We start from the raw sequence: 7,653 nt of genomic DNA, 5'->3' as shown, positions 1-7,653 counted from the left end.
ATCGTGGAACATGTGGGAGCCAACATGGGTATCCAGATCCCGCTGTTGGTTATTGACCGGAGAACGTCTCGGTCATGTCTGCATGGTTCCCGAACCCGTAGGGTCTACACGCTTAAGGTTCGATGACGCTAGGGTTATAGGGAAAGTATGTACGTGGTTACCGAATGTTGTTCGGAGTCCCGGATGAGATCCCGGACGTCACGAGGAGTTCCGGAATGGTCCGGAGGTAAAGATTTATATATGGGAAGTCCTGTTTTGGTCACCGGAAAAGTTTCGGGTGAAATCGGTAATGTACCGGGACCACCGGGAGGGTCCCGGGGGTCCACCAAGTGGGGCCACCAGCCCCAGAAGGCTGCGTGGGCCAAGTGTGGGAGGGGACCAGCCCCAGGTGGGCTGGTGCGCCCCCCCACCAAGGCCCAAGGCGCATGGGAGAGTGGGAGGGGGCAAACCCTAGGTCCAGATGGGCCTTAGGGCCCATCTAGTGGGGCGCCTCCCCCTCTCCTCCCCTTGGCCGCCCCCCTTGATGGGATCTAGGGCTGGCCGCCTCCTCTTGGGGGTGGAAACCCTAAAGGGGGCGCAGCCCCCTTCCCCCCTATATATACTTGAGGTTTGGGCTGCCATACAGACATGAGAACGTCTCCTTTTGGTGCTGCCCTACCCCTCTTCTTCCTCCTCCTCTCCCGCGGTGCTTGGCGAAGCCCTGCGGGATTGCCACGCTCCTCCACCACCACCATGCCGTCGTGTTGCTGCTGGATGGAGTCTTCCCCAACCTCTCCCTCTCTCCTTGCTGGATCAAGGCGTGGGAGACGTCACCGGGCTGCACGTGTGTTGAACGCGGAGGCACCGTTCTTTCGGTGCTTAGATCGGAATCAACCGCGATCTGAATCGCTACGAGTACGACTCCCTCATCCGCGTTCTTGCAACGCTTCCGCATCGCGATCTACAAGGGTATGTAGATTCACTCCCCTTCCCCTCGTTGCTAGATTACTCCATAGATTGATCTTGGTGATGCGTAGAAAATTTTGAATTTCTGCTACGTTCCCCAACAGTGGCATCATGAGCTAGGTCTATGCGTAGTTTCTATGCACGAGTAGAACACAAAGTAGTTGTGGGCGTCGATGTTGTCAATTCTTCTTGCCGCTACTAGTCTTATCTTGTTTCGGCGGCATTGTGGGATGAAGCGGCCCGGACCGACCTTACACGTACGCTTACGTGAGACAGGTTCCACCGACTGACATGCACTAGTTGCATAAGGTGGCTAGCGGGTGTCTGTCTCTCCCACTTTAGTCGGAACGGATTCGATGAAAAGGGTCCTTATGAAGGGTAAATGGAAATTGGCAAATCACGTTGTGGTCATACGTAGGTAAGAAACGTTCTTGCTAGAAACCTACAAACCACGTAAAAAAACTTGCAACAACAATTAGAGGACGTCTAACTTGTTTTTGCAGCATGTGCCTTGTGATGTGATATGGCCAGAAGATGTGATGAATGATATATGTGATGTATGAGATTGATCATATTCTTGTAATAAGAATCACGACTTGCATGTCGATGAGAATGACAACCGGCAGGAGCCATAGGAGTTGTCTTTATTATTTTGTATGACCTGCGTGTCACTGAATAACGCCATGTAAATTACTTTACTTTATTGCTAAACGCGTTAGCCATAGAAGTTGAAGTAACCGTTGGCGTGACAACTTCATGAAGACACAATGATGGAGATCATGATGATGGAGATCATGGTGTCATGCCGGTGACAAGGATGATCATGGTGCCCCGAAGATGGAGATCAAGGGAGCATGATGATATTGGCCATATCATGTCACTATTTGATTGCATGTGATGTTTATCATGTTTTTGCATCTTATTTGCTTAGAACGACGGTAGCAAGTAGGATGATCCCTTATAATAATTTCAAGAAAGTGTTCACCCTAACTGTGCACCGTTGCGAAGGTTCGTCGTTTCGAAGCACCACGTGATGATCGGGTGTGATAGATTCTTACGTTCGAATACAACGGGTGTTGACGAGCCTAGCATGTACAGACATGGCCTCGGCACACACGCAATACACTTAGGTTGACTTGACGAGCCTAGCATGTACAGACATGGCCTCGGAACACGGAGGACCGAAAGGTCGAGCATGAGTCGTATAGAAGATACGATCAACATGGAGATGTTCACCGATCTTGACTAGTCCGTCTCACGTGATGATCGGACACGGCCTAGTTGAACTCGGATCATGTTTCACTTAGATGACTAGAGGGATGTCTATCTGAGTGGGAGTTCATAATCAGATGAACTTCATTATCATGAACATAGTCAAATAGGTATTTGCAAATTATGTCATAGCTTGCGCTTTAAGTTCTACTGGTTTAGATATGTTCCTAGAGAAAATTTAGTTGAAAGTTGGTAGTAGCAATTATGCGGACTGGGTCCGTAAACTGAGGATTGTCCTCATTACTACACAGAAGGCTTATGTCCTTAATGCACCGCTCGGTGTGCTGAACCTCAGCGTCGTCTGTAGATGTTACGAAACATCTGACATACACGTTTTGATAACTACGTGATAGTTCAGTGCGGTTTAGAATTGTGGCACCCAAGACGTTTTTGAAACGTCGCAGAACATGTGAGATGTTCCGAAGACTGAAATTGGGATTTCAGACTAGTGCCCACGTCAAGAGGTATGAGACCTCTGACAAGTTTCTTAAGCCTGCAAACTAAGGGAGAAAAGCTCAATCGTTGAGCGTGTGCTCAGATTGTCTGAGTGCCACAATCGCTTGAATCGAGTGGGAGTTAATCTCCCAGATGAGATAGTGATAGTTCTCCATAGTCACTGCCACCAAGCTAGTAGAGCTTCGTGATGAACTATAACATATCAAGGATAGTTATGATGATCCTTGAGCTATTCGCGATGTTTGACACCGCGAGAGTAGAAATCAAGAAGGAGCATCAATTGTTGATGGTTAGTAGAACCACTAGTTTAAGAAGGGCAAGGGCAAAAGGGATACTTCATGAAACAGCAAGTCGTTTGCTGCTCTAGTGAAGAATCCCAAGGTTGAACCCAAACCCGAGACTAAGTGCTTCTGTAATAAGAGGAACGGTCACTGAAGCAGTACTGCCCTAGATACTTGGTAGATGAGAAGGCAGGCAAGGTCGACAGAAGTATATTGGATATACGTTATATGAATGTGTACTTTACTAGTACTCCTAGCAGCACCAGGGTATTAGATACCAGTTCGGTTGCTAAGTGTTAGTAACTCGAAATAAAAGCTGCGGAATAAACGGAGACTAGCTAAAGGTGAGATGACGATGTGCGTTGGAAGTGTTTCCAAGGTTGATGTGATCAAGCATCGCATGCTCCCTCTACTATCGAGATTTGGTGTTTGCGTTGAACATGATTGGATTATGTTTATCGCAATACGGTTATTCATTTAAGGAGAATAATGGTTACTCTGTTTATTTGAATAATACCTTCAATGGTCTTGCACCTAAAATGAATCTCGATCGTAGTGATACACATGTTCATGCCAAAAGATATAAGATAGTAATGATAGTACCACATACTTATGGCACTGCCACTTGAGTCATATTGGTATAGAACGCATGAAGAAGCTCCATGTAGATGGATCTTTGGACTCACTCGTTTTTGAAAGATTGAGACATGCGAACCATGTCTATTGGTATATATGCATGAAGAAACTCCATGCAGATGGATCGTTTGGACTCACTTGATTTTGAATCACTTGAGACATGCAAATCATATCACATGGGCAAAATGACTGAAAGGCCTCTTTTTCAGTAAGATGGAACAAGAGAGCAACTTATTGGAAGTAATACATTTTGATGTACGCAGTCCAATGAGTGCTGAGGCATGCAGTGGATATCGTTATGTTCTTACTTCACAGATGATTTGAGTAGATGCTGAGTATATTTACTTGATGAAACACAAGTCTGAATTATTGAAAGGTTCAAGTAATTTTAGAGTGAAGTTGAAGATTGTCGTGACAAGAGGATAAAATGTCTATGATATGATCATATAGATATCTGAGTTACGAGTTTGGCACACAATTAAGACATTGTGGAAAGTGTTTCACAATTAATACCGCCTGGAACACCATAGTGTGATGGTGTGTCCGAACATCATAACTGCACCCTATTGGATATGGTGCATACCATGATGTTTCTTATCAAATTACCACTATCGTTTATGGGTTAGGCATTAGAGACAACCGCATTCACTTTAAAAGGGGCACCACGCAATTCCGTTGAGACGACACCGTTTAGAGAAACCTAAGTTGTCGTTTCTTAAAAGTTTGGGGCTGCGATGCTTATGTGAAAAAGTTTCAAGCTGATAAGCTCGAACCCAAAGCGGATAAATACATCTTCATAGAAAACCCAAAACAGTTGGGTATACCTCCTATTTCAGATCTGGAAGCAAAAGTAATTGCTTCTAGAAAGTCCTTTCTCGAGGAAAAGTTTCTCTCGAAAGAATTGAGTGGGAGGATGGTGGAGACTTGATAAGGTTATTGAACCGTCACTTCAACTAGTGTGTAGCAGGGCACAGGAAGTTGTTCCTGTGGCACCTACACCAATTGAAGTGGAAGCTTATGATAGTGATCATGAAACTTCGGATCAAGTCACTACCAAACCTCGTAGGACGACGAGGATGCGCACTACTTCAGAGTGGTACGTGATCCTGTCTGAGATATCATGTTGTTGGACAATACTGAACCTACGAGCTATGGAGAAGCGATGGTGGGCCCATATTCCGACAAATGGTTAGAAGCCATGAAATCCGAGATAAATGGATCTTTGAGAAGAAGACGGACGTGGACGGTAATGTTACCGTTTATGAAGCTCGACTTGTGGCAAAGAGTATTTTCACAAGTTCAAGGAGTTGACTACGATGAGATTTTCTCATCCGTAGCGATGCTTAAGTCCGTCGGAATCATGTTAGCATTAGCTGCATTTATGAAATCTGGCAGATGGATGTCAAAACAAGTTTCCTTACCAGTTTTCGTAAGGAAAGGTTGTATGTGATACAATCAGAAAGGTTTTGTCGATCCTAAGGATGCTAAAAGGTATGCTAGCTCCAGCGATCCTTCCATGGATTAGAGCAAGCATCTCGGAGTCAGAATATACGCTTTGATGGGGTGATCAAAGTTTTTGGGTTTATACAAAGTTTGTTAGAAACTTGTATTTACAATAAAGTGAGTGGGAGCGCTACAACATTTCTGATAAGTATATGTGAATGACATATTGTTGATCCGAAATGATGTAAAATTTCTGGAAAGCATAAAGGGTTGTTTGAAAGGAGTTTTTCAAAGGAAGACCTGGATAAAGCTACTTACATATTGGGCATCAAGATCTATAGAGATAGATCAAGACGCCTGATGATACTTTCAAAGAACGCACACCTTGACATGATTTTGAAAGAGTTCAAAATAGATCAGCAAAGAAGGAGTTCTTGGCTGTGTTACAAGGTGTGAGTATTGAGTAAGACTCAAGACCTGACCACAGCAGAAGAGAGAGAAAGGACGAAGGTCGTCCCCTATGCTTTAGACGTAGGCTCTACAGTATGCTATGCTGTGTACCGCACATGAAGTGTGCCTTGCCATGAGTTGGTCAAGGGGTACAATAGTGATCTGGGAATGGATTACATGACAGCGGTCGAACTTATCCTTAGTACCTAGTGGACTAAGGAATTTTCTCGATTATGGAGGTGAAAAGGAGTTCGTCGTAAAGGGTTACGTCGATGCGAACTTTGACACTAATCCGGATGACTCTGAGTAGTAAACCGGATTCGTATAGTAGAGCAATGACTTGAAATGGCTCCAAGTAGCGCGTGGTAGCATCCACAAAATGACATAGATATTCGTAAAGCACACGGATCTGAAAGGTTCAGACCCGTCGACTAATAACCTCTCTCACAAGCATAACATGATCAAACCAGAACTCTTGAGTGTTAATCACATAGAGATGTGAGCTAGATTGTTGACTCTAGTAAACTCTTGGGTGTTGGTCACATGGTGATGTGACCTGTCAGTGTTAATCACATGGTGATGTGAACTAGATTATTGACTCTAGTTCAAGTGGGAGACTGTTGGAAATATGCCCTAGAGGCAATAATAAATAGGTTATTATTATATTTCCTTGTTCATGATAATCGTTTATTATCCATGCTAGAATTGTATTGATAGGAAACTCAGATACATGTGTGGATACATAGACAACACCATGTCCCTAGTAAGCCTCTAGTTGACTAGCTCGTTGATCAATAGATGGTTACGGTTTCCTGACCATGGACATTGGATGTCGTTGATAACGGGATCACATCATTAGGAGAATGATGTGATGGACAAGACCCAATCCTAAGCCTAGCACAAGATCGTGTAGTTCGTTTGCTCAGAGCTTTTCTAATGTCAAGTATCACTTCCTTAGACCATGAGATTGTGCAACTCCCGGATACCGTAGGAATGCTTTGGGTGTGCCAAACGTCACAACGTAACTGGGTGGCTATAAAGGTGCACTACGGGTATCTCCGAAAGTGTCTGTTGGGTTGGCACGAATCGAGACTGGGATTTGTCACTCCGTGTAAACGGAGAGGTATCTCTGGGCCCACTCGGTAGGACATCATCATAATGTGCACATTGTGACCAAGGAGTTGATCACGGGATGATGTGAGTTACGGAACGAGTAAAGAGACTTGCCGGTAACGAGATTGAACAAGGTATAGGGATACCGACGATCGAATCTCGGGCAAGTAACATACCGATGGACAAAGGGAATTGTATACGGGATTGATTGAATCCCCGACATCGTGGTTCATCCGATGAGATCATCGTGGAACATGTGGGAGCCAACATGGGTATCCAGATCCCGCTGTTGGTTATTGACCGGAGAACGTCTCGGTCATGTCTGCATGGTTCCCGAACCCGTAGGGTCTACACGCTTAAGGTTCGATGACGCTAGGGTTATAGGGAAAGTATGTACGTGGTTACCGAATGTTGTTCGGAGTCCCGGATGAGATCCCGGACGTCACGAGGAGTTCCGGAATGGTCCGGAGGTAAAGATTTATATATGGGAAGTCCTGTTTTGGTCACCGGAAAAGTTTCGGGTGAAATCGGTAATGTACCGGGACCACCGGGAGGGTCCCGGGGGTCCACCAAGTGGGGCCACCAGCCCCAGAAGGCTGCGTGGGCCAAGTGTGGGAGGGGACCAGCCCCAGGTGGGCTGGTGCGCCCCCCCACCAAGGCCCAAGGCGCATGGGAGAGTGGGAGGGGGCAAACCCTAGGTCCAGATGGGCCTTAGGGCCCATCTAGTGGGGCGCCTCCCCCTCTCCTCCCCTTGGACGCCCCCCTTGATGGGATCTAGGGCTGGCCGCCTCCTCTTGGGGGTGGAAACCCTAAAGGGGGCGCAGCCCCCTTCCCCCCTATATATACTTGAGGTTTGGGCTGCCATACAGACATGAGAACGTCTCCTTTTGGTGCTGCCCTACCCCTCTTCTTCCTCCTCCTCTCCCGCGGTGCTTGGCGAAGCCCTGCGGGATTGCCACGCTCCTCCACCACCACCATGCCGTCGTGTTGCTGCTGGATGGAGTCTTCCCCAACCTCTCCCTCTCTCCTTGCTGGATCAAGGCGTGGGAGACGTCAC

The sequence above is a fragment of the Triticum aestivum genome, chromosome 1D (genome assembly GCF_018294505.1).
Source record: "Triticum aestivum cultivar Chinese Spring chromosome 1D, IWGSC CS RefSeq v2.1, whole genome shotgun sequence".
Lineage (NCBI taxonomy): Eukaryota > Viridiplantae > Streptophyta > Magnoliopsida > Poales > Poaceae > Triticum > Triticum aestivum.
This window is presented reverse-complemented; position numbering follows the sequence as displayed.